Raw genomic sequence first — 18,248 nt, forward strand, 5'->3', positions numbered from 1 at the left:
CAGAGAGAGTAGAAGACAGATAAGTAAGGACAAATACAGCTGCATTGGCCGGGAATCGAACCCAGGTCTCCCGCATGGCAAGCGAGAATTCTACCACTGAACCACCAATGCTCAGCTGTTAAGAAATCAGCCACAGTGTCACCTAGCAATGAGGGCCACTGCATCTGAACAGAACGATTTGCGACTCCAGTAGCCAGGATAAGGTGGCGCGCCTACTAGAAATCATGTAGTATACAAAACGCTGATTTTGACCTTCTGGCATTGGCTGTGAATTAAACACGGTCAACCTGCGTGGCAGGGAATCCCAGGACTATTGGTCAGAACACTACGGTGGGCCGGTCCAGCAACCAGGATAAGGCGGCGTTCCTCTTGAAATTTTCTAATAGCGAGAGAAGAAGAGGCTTACCTGACTAGGCCTGCAGACTAGACATTAAGGAAGTCAGAACATTTGGGTCCTCTTCCAGGAAGCTTTGGGAATGAAAGAAAGAAACACCGACTGCTGCTTTCTGAAATAACGTTTCCTCAAGTCAGGAAAACTACATACATAAGAAAGAAACAACCTTACTTGAACAGCATAGACTAGATTGAAAGGCAGATAGGGATCTCTCATAGAGGCAAAATACCCCACTCAGTCTCAATGCAAGAGCTGCAAAGCATTCCAGAGAGAGTAGAAGACAGATAAGAAAGGACAAATACAGCTGCATTGGCTGGGAATCGAACCCGGGTCTCCCACATGGCAAGCGAGAATTCTACCACTGAAACACCAATGCTCAGTTGTTAAGAATTAAGCCACAGTGTCACCTAGCAATGAGGGCCACTGCTCCTGAACAGAACGATTTGCGACTCCAGTAGCCAGGATAATGTGGCACGGCTACTGAAAATCATGTAGTATACAAAACGCCGCCTTCGACCTTCAGGCATTGGCTGTGAATTAAACACAGACAACCTGCGTGGCTGGGAATCCGAGGACCATAGGTCAGAACACAATGGTGGGCCTGTCCAGCAGCTAGGATAAGGCGGCGTTCCTCTAGAAATCTTCTCATAGCGAGAGAAGAGGCTTATCTGACTAGGCCTGCAGACTAGACATTAAAAAAGTCAGAACATTTGGGTCCTCTTCCAGGAAGCTTTGGGAATGAAAGAAAGAAACACCGACTGCTGCTTTCTGAAATAACGTTTCCTGAAGTCATGAAAACTACATACATAAGAAAGAAAGAACCTTACTTGAACAGCACAGACTAGATTAAAAGGCAGATAGGGATCTCTCAGAGAGGCAAAACACCAAACTCAATCTCCATGCAAGAGCTGCAAAGCATTCCAGAGAGAGAAGAAGACAGATAAGAAAGGACAAATACAGCTGCATTGGCAGGGAATTGAACCCAGGTCTCCCACGGCAAGCGAGAATTCTACCACTGAACCACCAATGCTCAGCTGGTCAAAAGTTAGCCATAGCCTCACTTAGCAATGAGGGCCACTGCGTCTGAACAGAACTATTTGCGACTCCAGTAGCCATTATAAGGTGGCGCGCCTACTAGAAATCATGTAGTATACAAAACGCTGATTTTGACCTTCTGGCATTGGCTGTGAATTAAACACGGACAACTTGCGTGGCAGGGAATCCCAGGACTATTGGTCAGAACACTACGGTGGGCCGATCCAGCAGCCAGGATAAGGCGGCGTTCCTCTAGAAATTTTCTAATAGCGAGAGAAGAAGAGGCTTACCTGACTAGGCCTGCAGACTAGACATTAAGGAAGTCAGAACATTTGGGTCCTCTTCCAGGAAGCTTTGGGAATGAAAGAAAGAAACACCGACTGCTGCTTTCTGAAATAACGTTTCCTGAAGTCATGAAAACTACATACATAAGAAAGAAACAACCTTACTTGAACAGCATAGACTAGATTGAAAGGCAGATAGGGATCTCTCAGAGAGGCAAAATACCACACTCAGTCTCAATGCAAGAGCTGCAAAGCATTCCAGAGAGAGTAGAAGACAGATATGAAAGGACAACTACAGCTGCATTGGCCAGGAATCGAACCCAGGTCTCCCACATGGCAAGCGAGAATTCTACCACTGAACCACCAATGCTCAGTTGTTAAGAAGTAAGCCACAGTGTCACCTAGCAATGAGGGTACACTCACAATGATATAATGGCTTCCAATCTAATAACTCTGAAACCAGACAACAGATCTAGATTGGTTCATCAAATGTTTCATAATATTTTGTGGAGCTCTCAGATACCTACTCCGTTAATCATTACAGATTATTCAAACGGTTCTGTAGGCAAGGGTATCAATCATTGAGCTCCACCATACCGTAGTATAGCAAAAAGTTAAAGCAAGTGCTAAATATTCAACTCTGAATTTCTTAGATAAAGCACATCTTTTTTGGTGGCTTTGTTATGCCTTGTAGTGTGCGCTCTGTGCCCAACGGGACCCGTTTCGCCCAAATAACGGCTTCTTCAGGGGTCTCAAATTGCTGTTAACACAGAAAATAATATTTCACTCATTTGGAAAACATTTTATAACAAACTTATTTCGGGAAGCGTGTACTCACTGTAATTACTTGTAGCGGCTTTTTCAAAATGGCGTTAGCAAAAGTTAAACGCCAACGCATGCGCTATATAGATGTATCAATTAAACTACCCCTGTGTGTCTTAAAGGGACAATCATCATTTTAAAGTTAGAGACTGCTTATGAAACATCAGCTTAGACCAAACTTCAGCTTAGAAAAAAACACTCCAGTCCATATTCGCATCAGACCGGTAGGTTTTAATGTGCCTAGATTGAAAATCCAACGGGATTCCTTTTGTAGTAAAGTTCTTTGTCTGTCGCCTCCTCGTGGATTTAATGTCACCCGATCTATTGCAAAGCATTTCAATTCTTTGAAACTATGTTGTGATTGTTTACAATGTTCTACAAGTGGTGCAGTTATTCTCATGCATTTGATATTAGACTTGTGTTCAATGATCCGTGTTCTTAATGATCTAATTGATTTTCCAACATACCACTTTTTACATGGACATATTATCACATATATTATGTGATCCGTGGTGCAAGTGAGAAAATGATTAATAGAATAGATCTTTCCATCTTTCTGGCTAGTAAACTCTTTTAGTTGGATCATGTTTTCACACACGCTACATTTACCACATCTAAAAAAACCTTTTGGTAACAAATTATCATCTCTCGATTTAGTTTTTAAATCTGCTGGAGAGAGTATTTCTTTTAAATTTCTATCTCGTGTGAATGCTATACGTAATTCTGTTTCTTTGAACGTAGTATTAGTTCGCATGATTCTCCAATTATTCTTCAAAATTTTTGCGATGTTGCTGCCATACGCTGAAAATTTCATTACACAAGTCATTATTTCTTCTTCGTTTGGATGTTCTTTTTTAATGTTCTTGTGAATTAACCAATCTCTGTTGTAATATTTTGCCCTCTTGTATGTTCTCTTCAAAATTTTGCTTGGATATCCACGATTTTCAAGTTTTTTTATGAGCACTTTGGATTGTGATGTAAATCTTTTTTTAGAGGAGCAATTTCTTTTTAAACGTAAGAATTGTGAGAAAGGTAAATTCTGCTTCAAACTTACGGGGTGACAGCTATGGTATGACAAGAAAGTATTCCTGTCAGTTTCTTTTGTGTAAACGTCAAATTCAAAATGCATTTCTTTTTGTATGATCATCACATCTAGATAATTTATATTGTGTTTTGAATATTGCATTGTAAACACAATGTTGGAATCACAACTATTAAGCCAGGAAAGAAATGACAATAATTCTTTTTCTTCTCCTGTCCACAACATCAAAACGTCATCTATGTACCTTAGCCAACAATAAATTTTAGATGAAAATGGCGAATGATCGATCCAAGTGGATTCAAAATCTGCCATGTAAAGATTTGCCACTGAGGGAGCAAAGACCGCTCCCATAGCTACTCCCATTCTTTGCTTATATATTTCTCTCTTGTACATGAAATAATTTTCTTTCATTGCTATTCTTGATAAATGTACAAGAAATTCAGAAGGGATTAAGTGAGGTCTTGTCCTATTTTCAAACGTATTCTTAATGATATTCAAAGCTTCATCCTGAGGTATTGATGTGTATAAGGACTTAATATCAAAAGTTACTATCAAAAAAGGAAATGCTTCCAATGGTACCTCCTCCAATTTTTTCATCACCATACTCGCATCTTGAACGAAAGATTTAATTTTGGGAACCTCGTCTTTCAAAAATGTATCAATAAATTTTGAAATGGGCTCCAACAGAGAGCCTCGTGAAGACATTATCGGTCTCCCTGGAGGATTAATCAAATTCTTATGTATCTTTGGTAACACATAAAATACTGGTGTTAACGGACTGGTTTTATTCAAAAATTTGTAATCCCTCAATGTGAGGAAACCTAATTTTAAGCCTTCATCAGTAATTTTACCAATCTGTTTTTTTAATCTCTTCGTTGGATCTAAAGGGAGTTTTTCATAAACCTCAGAATCATGTAATTGTCTGAGGATTTCCAAGTTGTATTTTTCTTCATCTAAAAGTACGATAGCTCCTCCCTTGTCTGCTTTTTTTATTACAATAGTTCCATCGTTAGTTAATTTTTTAATCGCTTCTCTTTCGTCCTTGTTTAGATTGTTGTGCTGATACTTTTTGTTTTCTTTCCATTCTTCCACATCTTTGAGTACGCATGATTTAAAAGCATTCACTAAAGGATCTAATGGAATCGGAGGATACCAGGTGCTTTTGGGAGATAATATTGTGCGGTCTAAGCTTTTAGGTTGATTCTCAAAATAAATCTTTAACTGTAGTTTTCTGATTAACTTTTCTAAATCCACATTAAATTGAAACTGGTTGAAATCTGTGGAAGGAACAAAAGAAAATCCAAGAGCAAGTGGCCCAGGTAAATGCAAAGGTGGAAGAAAAATGACGGAACCTGAGGTGCTTATACGCAAACGCAAGAAGCCTCATGGCCAAGATGGGTGAACTAGAAGTCGTGGCCAAGGGGGAGGACCTGGATATAATTGGAATTGTAGAAACCTGGTGGACAGAGGAAAATCAATGGGACGTGGTGCTGCCGGGGTACAAGCTTTACAGGAGGGACAGGACCCACAAGAAGGGAGGAGGCATAGCACTATATATAAAGGACTCTATCCACTCGGTCGGGATGGATATGGCAACAAAGGCAGAGGGGCTGGAATCACTATGGATCAAATTACCCGGAAACAAGGGTGCGGGCATAAAACTGGGGCTGTACTATCGACCACCTGGTGCACCAGAAGGAGTCGGACACGACTTGGAAGCAGAATTGAGACAGGAATGCAGGACTGGAAGTGTAACAGTGATGGGGGACTTCAACTACCCGGGAATAGACTGGAGTACGGGTCACTCCAACTGCACTAGGGAGACAGGATTTGTAGAAACTGTGAAGGACTGCTTCATGGAGCAACTAGTCAAAGAACCGACGCGAGGGGGTACTACTCTTGACCTCATCCTAAACGGATTAGGGGGGCCTGCTAGAGGGATAGAAGTGGGAGGACCACTAGGAAATAGTGATCACAACACGATCAGATTCACATTAGAAAGAGAGACACCCATAGTAAGGAGGACCGCAACAACTGCGCTGAATTTCAAAAAAGGGAACTATGTTGCCATGAGGGAAATGGTGGGGAGGAAGCTCAGAAACATCTTTATGATGGAGACTGTGGGAAGCGCCTGGACCCTATTCAGGGACACCCTGCAGGAAGCACAGAAAATGTACGTCCCCATTTTCAGGAAAGGCTGCAAGAACAAGCGATCAAAGGACCCGGTTTGGATGTCAACAGAAGCAAAGAAGGCGATAAAGGACAAAAAGGTATCCTTCCGGAGATGGAAAAAGGACCCAACGGAGGAAAATCACCAGACACACAGGAAATGCCAAAAGGAATGTCACCGGGAGGTTAGAAAAGCAAAGGGAGAATACGAAGAGGGGCTGGCCAGAGAGGCGAAAAACTTCAAGGCATTCTTCAGTTACGTAAAGGGAAAGCGACCAGCGAGAGAGGAGGTGGGGCCGTTGGACGATGGGGATAGGAAGGGAGTGATTAAGGAGGATACAGAGGTAGCCGAGAGGTTGAACACGTTCTTCTCGTCGGTTTTCACGAGCGAAGACACATCTAATATACCGGACTCAGAGGAGCTCATGAGTGGGGAACAGGCTGAAAAATTGGATCACATAGAGGTAAGTAAGGAAGATGTCCTCAAACAGATAGACAGGCTAAAATGCGGCAAATCACCGGGCCCAGACGGGATCCACCCAAGGGTTCTGAAGGAACTAAGACAAGAAATAGCGGGCACAATCCAGCATGTTTGCAACCTATCCTTGAAAACTGGTGAGGTACCAGAGGACTGGAAATTGGCGAATGTCACACCTATCTTCAAGAAGGGATCGAGGGGTGACCCCGGGAACTACAGGCCGGTGAGCCTGACATCAATTATAGGGAAGATGGTGGAAGCTATGATCAAGGACGGCATTTGCGAGCACATCGAGAAGAATGACCTATTGAGAACAAGCCAGCACGGATTCTGTAAGGGAAGGTCGTGCCTAACGAACCTTCTGTACTTCTTTGAGGGAATAAGCAGTCGGGTGGACAATGGGGAACCCATAGACATCATTTACCTCGATTTTCAAAAGGCTTTCGACAAGGTGCCACATGAAAGGCTGCTTAAGAAGCTGTGGAACCATGGGGTGGGAGGGGATGTGCACAGATGGATCAAGCACTGGTTGTCGGGCAGACTGCAGAGGGTCGGAGTAAAGGGTCAATATTCTGACTGGCGGGGAGTCACGAGCGGTGTACCGCAGGGGTCGGTGCTGGGGCCGTTACTCTTTAACATATTTATCAATGACCTGGAAAAGGAGTCAAAGTGCGAGGTTATAAAATTTGCAGACGATACCAAACTGTGCGGCAGAGTTAGGACCAGGGAGGAGTGTGAGGACCTACAAAGAGACCTGGACAAGCTTGAAGACTGGGCAAACAAATGGCAAATGCGCTTTAACGTGGACAAATGCAAGGTCATGCATATAGGGAAAAAGAACCCGTTGTTCAACTACAAATTGGGGGGGGTATTGTTGGGAGACAGCAGACTTGAGAGAGACTTGGGTGTGCTGGTGGATGCATCACTGAAGCCATCTGCTCAGTGCGCAGCAGCCTCGAAAAAAGCCAACAGGATGCTTGGCATCATAAAGAAGGGCATAACAACCAGAACACGGGAAGTCATCATGCCATTGTATCGAGCGATGGTGCGTCCGCATCTGGAATACTGCGTTCAGTATTGGTCGCCGCACCTCAAGAAGGACATGGCGGTACTTGAGAGAGTCCAAAGGAGAGCAACGAAAATGGTAAAAGGGCTGGAACACTGCCCATACGCCGAGAGGTTGGATAGGCTGGGGCTCTTCTCTCTGGAAAAGAGGAGGCTCAGGGGAGATATGATAGAGACCTTCAAGATCATGAGGGGCATAGAGAGGGTGGATAGGGACAGATTCTTCAGACTGAAGGGGACAACAGGTACGAGGGGGCATTCGGAGAAACTGAAGGGAGATAGGTTCAAAACAAACGCAAGGAAGTTTTTTTTCACCCAAAGGGTCGTGGACACTTGGAATGCGCTACCGGAGGAAGTGATCAGGCAGAGTACGGTACAGGGATTCAAACAGGGATTGGACGGATTCCTGAAGGATAAAGGGATCATGGGATACTGAGGGAGGAGCTGGGATGTAACACAAGTATAGAAAGCTAACCAGGTAATGAGTATAGAAACCAAACCAGGTCGTGCATGTGCAAGACCGGAGGGTTAGGACTTCGATAGGAAGACAGGACTTAAATGAGAAACCAAGGTGGCAAGGGAGCCCCCTCTTGTGATACAGACAGGTCGTGACCTGTTTGGGCCGCCGCGTGAGCGGACTGCTGGGCGGGATGGACCTGTGGTCTGACCCGGCAGAGGCACTGCTTATGTTCTTATGTTCTTATGTTCTATGTCGCTAAGCCTGTGTTGAGAAAGATTGATTACCACTGGTTTCTCGACGTTTGAGACCGAGTGGTGGGTCTTTGACGTGGATTTCCTCTTCTGCCTTTCACTCTGCCCCTTCTTGTGGATTGACCTCTCCTTAAAAAATGTTGTTGACCGTCTCCACTGCTAGATGTTGAAAGGGATGACACATCAGAGCTCATCTTATCTGGTTGTACTGGGCTCTTATCATTCAGGTTCATCCATGGATATACTTTTTGATTCAAATAATCATATTCATCTCTTTTGAATTTTCTTATTTTATTTTTCTTTACATTTTCTCTAAATTCGTCCATGTTGTTCGTCATTATTTTATATTTGTCAATAAATTCTGTTTCTGGTATATTGGACTTTAAATTATTCAAATCCAAATCTAATTTAATTTTTTCTTGATTAATCTCGTTTTGACTTCTTTCTATGATTAACAGCATCAAATCTAACGCGCATTTATTGAGGATTCTGCTCCATGTTTCAAGGAATTGAGTGTCCTCTTTGAAAATTTGTGGTGCTTTGTTGATCCTCAGACCTCTCGGGATTCTCTCTTTTTTGCAATATTCTATTAACATATCACTATTCACTTCTAGGCTGATTATGGATTTGTATAACTTATTCAAATCTGACCATACCGTTGTGGTAGTGTCTATGCTTGATGTCATATCAAATTGTGTAGTAGTTTCCAAAAGTTTAGCTGCCCTATCTTGACGGAAGCTAAATACAGTTTTCCACCCTTCCATTGCCATCTCAAAATAGTGGGTACACTCACAATGATATAATGGCTTCCAATCTAATAACTCTGAAACCAGACAACAGATCTAGATTGGTTCATCAAATGTTTCATAACATTTGATGAACCAATCTAGATCTGTTACCTAGCAATGAGGGCCACTGCTGCTGAACAGAACAATTTGCGACTCCAGTAGCCAGGATAATGTGGCACGGCTACTGAAAATCATGTAGTATACAAAACGCCGCCTTCGACCTTCAGGCATTGGCTGTGAATTAAACACAGACAACCTGCGTGGCTAGGAATCCGAGGACCATAGGTCAGAACACAACGGTGGGCCTGTCCAGCAGCTAGGATAAGGCGGCGTTCCTCTAGAAATCTTCTCATAGCGAGAGAAGAGGCTTACCTGACTAGGCCTGCAGACTAGACATTAAAAAAGTCAGAACATTTGGGTCCTCTTCCAGGAAGCTTTGGGAATGAAAGAAAGAAACACCGACTGCTGCTTTCTGAAATAACGTTTCCTGAAGTCATGAAAACTACATACATAAGAAAGAAAGAACCTTACTTGAACAGCACAGACTAGATTAAAAGGCAGATAGGGATTAGAGAATGACACGGGGAAAAAATCTGTCCCCGTCACCGCCCCACCATCCTCTGCACCGCCCCGTCACCACCGTTCCCTTCACCGCCCCGTCACCGTCACCGCCATCTCTTTCACCGCCCCGTCACCGCCACTGCCATCCCATTCACCGCCCCGTCACCGTCCCCGCTGCATCCATATAAGCCTTAGTACTATTACTTAGTACTTAGTAATATTTAGCTTATTCCTTTCTTATAAATCAAAGTTCCTGCTGCTGAACTAGAGAAAGAGATGTTCAGCTGGCAGGGCTTTGTTTATAAATTTTTATCAACACAACTAATATACTATTTTATCCTAAAGCAAAAAATAAATAAATAAATATAATTTTTTTTCTACCTTTGTTGTCTGGTTTCTGCTTTCCACTTCTTCTCATTGAATTCCTTCCATCCACTGTGTGTCTTCTCTCTGCGTCTTCCATTTGCTGTTACTGTGCCTCTCCATTAACCCCCCCCCCCCCCAATTGGTCTAGCACCCATCTTCTTCCCTCCGCTCCCGCATAGTCTGGCATCTGTCTTCTTCCCACTCTGTCTTCCACATTTCCCTTGGGGGTCTGTTCCTCTCCACCCTCCTTCAATGTCTGTTCTATTCCTTTCCACCACCACCCTTCCCTCCCTCCTTTACCATCTGTTCCTTTCTACTACCCTTCAGCTCCTCTCGCGTGGCCTATCTACCTTCCTTCCTCTTATTTTCATGGCACGTTACAATGTAATTTGTGCAAGCCACTGGAGCCTGCAAGCTCGGTCCCTATCCCATCCCCACAAACCATCTCGCTTCTGTGCTCCTATTTTCTCCATTTCTAATATCTCCCCTATGTATCTGTCATTGCCCCCCCTGTGTCCATATACCATCCCCATGGCATGTCCCCTTTATGTCTCTGTCCCTATGCCCCATGCACATAATTTCCCCTCTTTCTGTTACCTTCCTGTGTCCAGATTTCCCCTATCTTCCTCTTAGATACCAGTGTGTCTCTTCTTTTCAACCCCATCTAGCTTTTTTCCTTCTTTCTTCCCCCCCCCCCCCCCCTGCTTCTAGCATCTGGCTCACCTGCCAGTCCTTCCCTTTCTTTCCTGCTGTGGGTTTTTCTTTCCGACTTCATCCCCTTGGCCCAGAATCCTTTCACTCCCTCCTTCCAATTTGAGCCGGGAACTCTAGCGATCGCACGATACCCGCAGCCACTACCTGCCTGCCCAATCGATCCTAGTGTTTAGCCAGCTCTCTCCCTTCTCCTCACCTTAGTTTATAGGTTTTCTTTTTCGGCGACCTGCATGCTTTCCCAAAGAACCGCGCACGCGCGGCTGCTCAGTGTTCAATCTTCTGCTCTGCTGCAACTTCCTGTTTCCGGTTGCGTCAGAGCAGAAGATGAAACTGAGCAGCAGCGGGTGCGCGGCTCTCTGATAGCGTGCGGGTCGCCGAAAAAGAAAATCTACAAACTAAGGTGAGGAGAAGGGAGAGAGCTGGCTAAACACTAGAATCGATTGGGCAGGCGGGTGTGAGCTGCGGGGACCGCGCGATCCTTCATGCCTCACTGCGAGGAACAAGACCATTCACCGCCCCGCGGGCGGTGAATGGCCTTGTCCCCGTCGCCGCAGCGACTGCTAGTTTTCTTCCCCGTTTTCGGCGGGTGACCCGCGGCTAAAATGCGGTGGCCGCGGGTAAACCGCCACCGTGTCATTCTCTAATAGGGATCTCTCAGAGAGGGAAAACACCAAACTCAATCTCCATGCAAGAGGTGCAAAGTATTCCAGAAAGAGTAGAAGACAGATAAGAAAGGACAAATACAGCTGCATTGGCCGGGAATCAAACCCAGGTCTCCCGCATAGCGGGCGAGAATTCTACCACTGAACCACCAATGCTCAGCTGTTAAAAAGTCAGCCACAGTGTAGAGAGTTGCGCGGGGACAGAAATCCCACCCGTCCCCACCCGTCCCCGCCAAAATCCCACCCATCCCCACCCGTCCCCGTGAGGAATCCCTCCGTCCCCACCCCGTCCCCGTGAGGAATCCCTCCGTCCCCACCCGTCCCCGCGAGGAATCCCCTCCGTCCCCACCCGTCCCCGCGAGGAATCCCCTCCGTCCCCACCCGTCCCCGCGAGGAATCCCCTCCGTCACCATCCTTCCCTATAAACTTCAGAAATAGTTATTTTATTTAATTATGCTACTGAATTAAAGGCTCTGGTAGAGACCCATTTACAAATAAGCAAAGAGACTATTAATTTGGAAATATTAATTGGGAAGAATACATACTTTGTAAATGGGTTTCTACCAGAACCTCTAATGTAAATATAAAATATAAATACTCAGCTGATGAGAACCCACAAACTGTCAGCTGAGGACTTCCTTTGCAGTTGGCCTGGGGTCCCTTTTGCCAAGCTTGGCAGGCAGCAGTAGCGTCCCTGAGTCACAGATGCTGGCACCTCAGTGGCTCATGGATGCTGCCAGCGACTGCTGCGCTTGGTGGAGGGGAGTTCTGACCATCTCTATAGGAGGTCCTCTGCTGGCGGTGCTTGGGGATCCCCACCAGTCACAGCAAGGGCCAACAAGTACTTCAACACTGTAGAAATAAAAACCAGAAATGCATTTCCTTTTCTTTTGAACACAAAACAAAGATATCTGCCATATACATTTCCCAAGGCAGATGACTCTATGCAATGTCACCTCGGTAACAAAATACAAAAATAGACAAATACACCCCCTCCCTTTTTACTAAACCACAATAGTAGGTTTTAGCACAGGGAGTTACGCTGAATGCCTCGCGCTGCTCTCAATGCTCATAGGCTCCCTGCGCTAAAAAAACAATATTGCGGTTTAGTAAAAGGGAGCCATAGTGCAAAATATAGACAGCAGATATAAATTCTCAAAACAGACTCATTTTGATCACTAAATTGAAAATAAAATCATTTTTCCTACCTTTGCTGTTTGGTGATTTCATGAGTCTCTGGTTGCACTTTCTTCTTCTGACTGTGCATCCAATCTTTCTTCCTTTCTTTCAGCCTCCTGTATGTTTCCTCTCCTCCAGACCTCATTCTCTCCCCCAACTTTTTCTTTCTGTCTCCCTGTTCCCCCTTCTTTCTGTCTCTCTGTCTGCCCCCTTTCTTTCTTTCTCCGTGCCCTCCCCCAAGCCACTCGGTTTGCTGCCACCGCCATCGGGGAATAGTCCCCAAGCCACCGCTGTCCCAAGCTTTCCCTGCAGAAGCGTCGCGCTGACCAGCATTCCGCTCCCTGACGTCAATTCTGACGTAGGAGAGGAAGTTCCGGGCCAACAAGGCATTTCTCCTCATTCCATCCAGCCTGAGCCCCATCTCTCCTTGATCCAGCATTTCCCTTCTGTGTCTGTCAGAATTACCATTCCACCTATTTTCCAGCATCACCCTTCTTTGTGTCCATCTCACCTATATCCCTATCTCACCACTTTTTCAGAATCTTCATTTGTCTCTGTCCTTGTCTTTACCCCATATTCACCATTTGCCCTTTCAATGTCTTTATCTCCCCCCCCCACACACACTTTTTCAGCATTACTTCTATGTCTCTATTTCACCTCCTCTTCATGTCCCCTCTGTATCTCTATCCTTATTCAGAAGGTCCTGCTTACCCTTTCTCTTCTTTGTGTCACTATCTCCATTTTCAGCTTTCCCCCTTTTTCCTTTGTTAATGCATCCTGTAGCCAGAATCTTTCCACCCTCTCTCCACTCCGGCCCAGCCCAGTATGAAATATTTCCTTTTGTTTCTCTCCCCTCTCTCTTCTCCTCCCTCACCCACGAGTCCTGCATCTGGCCCTCTCCCTTCTACCTGCACCTGGCAACACCCCCCTGCTCCGCGGCTCTCTTAAGCAACTCGTCAGCAGCGGTGATCAAGACAAGCTGCCGACATCGAGGCCTTCCCTCTACGAGTCCCACCTTTGTGGAAAAAGGAAGTTGAAACAAGCGGGACTCGCAGAGGGTAGGCCCCGACGCCAGAAGCTTGTGTCGATCGTTGCTGCTAAGTTGCCGAAGAGAGCCGCAGGTAGAAGGGAGAGGGAGATAGGAAGGCTGTAGAAGCTCCGGAGCATGACACCGAACCCGGCCAGGATGATTTCTTTTTCAGGCTGCTGCTGCCGCTGCCATCCCCCACCCGAAATGACAAAAAACAGCCTAATGCCCGCGTCGGGAAATAGCCATGCTGAGCAGTGAGCTCAGCACGTACACAGATGAAAGCCTTGCTTGCTGATTGGTCCGGCGGCACGGTGGGGCGGGGCCGCCGGACCAATCAGCAAGCAAGGCTTTCATCTGTGTACGTGCTGAGCTCACTGCTCAACATGGCTATTTCCCGACGCGACGCCAGACTTGCATCGCCAGAATTTAGGTAGGTTGTTTTCATCCCCGTGGGAGTCCCGTGGGCAAGGGGGCGTCCCCGTGGGAGTCCCGTGGGTCAGGGGGGGCATCCCCGTGGGAGTCCCGTGGGCCAAGGGGCGTCCCCGTGGGAGTCCCGTGGGCCAGGGGGGGAACCCGCGGGATCCCCGCGGGACCCGCGGGATCCCCGCGATCCCCGTTCCCGTGCAGACCTCTACCACAGTGTCACCTAGCAATGAGGGCCACTGCATCTGAACAGAACGTTTTGCGACTCCAGTAGCCAGTATAATGTGGCGCGGCTACTGGAAATCATTTAGTATACAAAACGCCACTTTCGACTTTCAGGTATTGGCTGTGAATTAAACACGGACAACCTGCGTGGCTGGGAATCCCAGGACCATTGGTCAGAACACTACGGTGTGCCGGTCCAGCAGCCAGGATAAGGCGGCGTTCCTCTAGAAATCTTCTCATAGCGAGAGAAGAAGAGGCTTACCTGATTAGGCCTGCAGACTAGACATTAAAGAAGTCAGAACCTTTGGGTCCTCTACCAAGAAGCTTTGGGAATGAAAGAAAAAAAACACCAACTGCTGTTTTCTGAAATAACGTTTCCTAAAATCATGAAAACTACATACATAAGAAAGAAACAACCTTTCTTGAATAGCACAGACTAGATAGAAAGCTAGATAGGGATTTCTCAGAGAGACAAAACAACCAGCTCTATTTCCATGCTAGAGCTGCAAAGCATTCCAGAGAGAGTAGAAGATAGATAGTAAAGGACAAATTCAGCTGCATTGGCCGGGAATCGAGCCCAGCTTCCTCATTGCAGGCGAGAATTCTACCACTGAACCACCAATGCTCAGCTGGTCAAAAGTTAGCCATAGCCTCACTTAGCAATGAGGGCCACTGCGTCTGAACAGAACTATTTGTGACTCCAGTAGCCAGGATAAGGTGGCGCGCCTACTAGAAATCATGTAGTATACAAAACGCTGATTTCGACTTTCAGGTATTGGCTGTGAATTAAACACGGACAACCTGCGTGGCTGGGAATCCCAGGATCATAGGTCAGAACACAACGGTGGGCCGGTCCAGCACCCAGGATAAGGTGACGTTCCTCTAGAAATCTTCTCATAGCGAGAGAAGAAGAGGCTTCTCATAGCGAGAGAAGAAGAGGCTTACCTGATTAGGCCTGCAGACTAGACATTAAAGAAGTCAGAACCTTTGGGTCCTCTACCAAGAAGCTTTGGGAATGAAAGAAAAAAACACCAACTGCTGTTTTCTGAAATAACGTTTCCTAAAATCATGAAAACTACATACATAAGAAAGAAACAACCTTTCTTGAATAGCACAGACTAGATAGAAAGCTAGATAGGGATCTCTCAGAGAGGCAAAACACCACACTCAGTCTCAATGCAAGAGCTGCAAAGCATTCCTGAGAGAGTAGAAGACAGGTAGGAAAGGAAGAATACAGTTGCATTGGCCAGGAATCAAGCCTGGGCCTCTCGCATGGCAAGCAAGAATTCTACCACTGAACCACCAATGCTCAGCTGCTCAAAAGTTAGCCATAGCCTCACTTAGAAATGACGGCCACTGCATCTGAACAGAACGATTTGCTACTCCAATAGCCAGGATAAGGTGGCGCGTCTACTAGAAATCATGTAGTATACAAAACGCTGCTTTCGACTTTCAGGCATTGGCTGTGAAGTAAACACGGACAACCTGCGTGGCTGGGAATCCCAGAACCATTGGTCAGAACACTACGGTGGGCCGGTCCAGCAGCCAGGATAAGGCGGCATTCTCTAGAAATCTTCTAATAGCGAGAGAAGAAGAGGCTTACCTGATTAGTCCTGCAGACTAGACATTAAGGAAGTCAGAACATTTGGGTCCTCTTGCAGGAAGTTTTGGGAATGAAAGAAAGAAAAACCTACTGCTGCTTTCTGAAATAGCATTTCCTGAAGTCATGAAAACTACATACATAAGAAAAAAACATCCTTACTTGAACAGCATAGACTAGATTGAAAGGCAGATAGGGATCTTTCAGAGAGGTAAAACACCACACTCAGTCTCCATTCAAGAGCTGGAAAACATTCCCAAGAGAATAGAAGACTGATAGGAAAGGAAGAATACAGTTGCATTGGTCGGGAATCGAACCCATGCCTCCCGCAAAGATATCAGCTTTGGGTATTAAAGGGTAAGGGGGCTAAGCTTTGGGCCCTTAAAACCTGTGTATAGCATAGTTACTTACTGTAAAGCAATGTTACTTGCCGCAACAGTTGTTATCCAGGGACAGCAGGCAGCTATTCTCACTAATGGATGACGTGATCCAACGGAGCCCCGATGCGGATGTTCACAAGCAGTTTTGCTTGAAGAAACTCAAAGTTTCGAGTAGCTCGCACTGCGCATGCGCGAGTGCCTTCCCGCCCAGCGCAGGGCGCGTCTCCTTAGTTCAGATAGCTAGCAGAGAAGCCAACCCAGGGGAGGTGGGTGGGACGTGAGAATAGCTGCCTGCTCTCCCTGGATAACAACTGTTACGGTAAGTAACATTGCTTTATCCCAGGACAAGTAAGCAGGTATTCTCAGTAATGGGTGACCTCCAAGCTAATCACAATGGGATGGTGGGATAGTTGGCAACTTAGGAGAATAAATTTTGCAACACTGTTTGGCCAAACTGTCCATCCCGTCTGGAGAAAGTATCCAGACAATAATGAAAAGTGAAGGTATGAACCGAGGACCAAGTAGCAGCCTTACAAATCTCAATCGGTGTCGATCTGAGGAAAGCTACAGAGGCTGCCATTGCTCTGACCTTATGGGCTGTGACTTTACTGTGAAGGGGCAATCCAGCCTGGGCATAGCAGAAAGAGATACAAGCCGCCAACCAGTTCGAGATGGTACGCTTAAAGATAGGACGACCCAACTTGTTCAGATCAAAGGAGATGAAAAGTTGAGGAGCAGTTCTGTGTGGCTTGGTGCGTTCCAGATAGAAAGCCAAAGCACGTTTACAGTCCAGAGTATGAAGAGCTGATTCTCCAGAATGAGAATGAGGCTTTGGAAAAAAACACTGGAAGAACAATGGATTGATTCAGATGAAATTCTGAGATAACTTTAGGAAGGAATTTTGGATGAGTGCTTAGAACCACCTTGTCATGATGGAACAATGTAAAAGGTGGATCCGCAACCAATGCTTGAAGCTCACTAACTCGACGAGCAGAAGTGAGGCCAATGAGAAACACCACTTTCCAAGTGAGATACTTCACATGAGCCTTGTCAATAGGTTCAAATGGAGGTTTCATAAGCTGAGAAAGAACAATATTGAGGTCCCAAACCACTGGAGGCGGTTTGAGAGGAGGATTGACATGGAAAAGTTCTTTCATGAATCTGGAAACCACAGGATGAGCAGAGAGAGGTTTCCCCTGAAGTGGCTGATGGAAAGCAGCAATTGCACTAAGATGGACTCGTATCGATGTAGACTTGAGGCCAGAATGAGACCGGTGCAAAAGATAGTCCAAAACAGAAGATAAGGAGGAATGTTGAGGCTCCTTATGATGAGAAAAACACCAAGCAGAAAATCTAGTCCATTTTTGGTGATAGCATTGTCTAGTAGCAGGCTTGCATGAAGCCTCCAAAATATCCTTCACAGCTTGCGAAAACTGGAGAGGAGTTATGTTGAGAGGAACCAGGCTGTCAGGTGGAGAGACTGCAGGTTGGGATGAAGCAGAGATCCCTGATGATGTGTAAGCAGCGATGGAAACACTGGCAGAAGGAAGGGCTCCCTGCTGCTGAGTTGAAGTAGAAGGGAGTATCAAGGTTGTCTGGGCCATCAAGGAGCAATCAGAATCATGGTGGCATTGTCGGACTTCAGCTTGACTTGTCTTTTGAATGAGAGGAAATGGAGGAAACGCATATAGAAAGAGATTCGTCCAGTCCAGAAGAAAAGCATCTGCCTCGAGGCGATGAGCAGTGTAGATCCTGGAGAACTGAGGCAGTTTGAAGTTGTGGGGGGCTGCAAAGAGGTCTATCTGAGGCGTTCCCCACAGAGAGAAGATGTGATGAAGGCGCGTGGAATGGAGAGTCCATTCGTGAGGCTGCAGAAGACGACTCAAGTTGTCCACCAAGGCATTGTCCGACCCCTGAATGTAGACAGCTTTGAGGAAGGAGTTGTGGCGAATCGCTCAATCCCAAACTTTCAGAGCTTCCTGACAGAGGGAGGCCAATCCCGTGCCTCACTGCTTGTTTACATAATACATGGCGACTTGATTGTACGTGCGAATGAGGACTACCTTGTCATGGAGCAGATGTTGAAAAGCAGTGAGAGCATTGAAAATCGCCCTGAGTTCCAGGAGATTTATGTGGCACAGGCAGTCTGCACCCAAGCATAAGTCGACGAGTCGGTCTTGAGAACCTTCTGATGTGGGGGCGTGTGAAACAGCAAACCTCTGGAGAGATTGGAAGAGAGCATCCACCAGCGAAGAGACTGTGTCAGAGCAGGAGTGACCTGGATGTGTCGAGTCAGAGGGTCGGATACCTGCGTCCATTG

General features: G+C 46.0%; 5 non-coding genes across 5 annotated transcripts; all 5 read right to left on the reverse strand.

Moving 5' to 3' along the window:
• Positions 1-40: 40 nt before the first annotated feature.
• Positions 41-111, reverse strand: TRNAG-GCC. Its single transcript has one exon. It is a non-coding gene; the product is annotated as a tRNA-Gly (tRNA).
• Positions 112-699: 588 nt separating this feature from the next.
• On the reverse strand, positions 700-770 carry TRNAG-GCC. Its single transcript has one exon. It is a non-coding gene; the product is annotated as a tRNA-Gly (tRNA).
• A 1,242-nt stretch (positions 771-2,012) lies between these two features.
• Positions 2,013-2,083, reverse strand: TRNAG-GCC. Its single transcript has one exon. It is a non-coding gene; the product is annotated as a tRNA-Gly (tRNA).
• A 9,093-nt stretch (positions 2,084-11,176) lies between these two features.
• On the reverse strand, positions 11,177-11,247 carry TRNAS-GCU. Its single transcript has one exon. It is a non-coding gene; the product is annotated as a tRNA-Ser (tRNA).
• A 3,939-nt stretch (positions 11,248-15,186) lies between these two features.
• TRNAG-GCC lies at positions 15,187-15,257 on the reverse strand. The gene has a single exon. It is a non-coding gene; the product is annotated as a tRNA-Gly (tRNA).
• Positions 15,258-18,248: the final 2,991 nt, after the last annotated feature.

Source organism: Geotrypetes seraphini, chromosome 4 (assembly GCF_902459505.1).
Source record: "Geotrypetes seraphini chromosome 4, aGeoSer1.1, whole genome shotgun sequence".
NCBI lineage: Eukaryota > Metazoa > Chordata > Amphibia > Gymnophiona > Dermophiidae > Geotrypetes > Geotrypetes seraphini.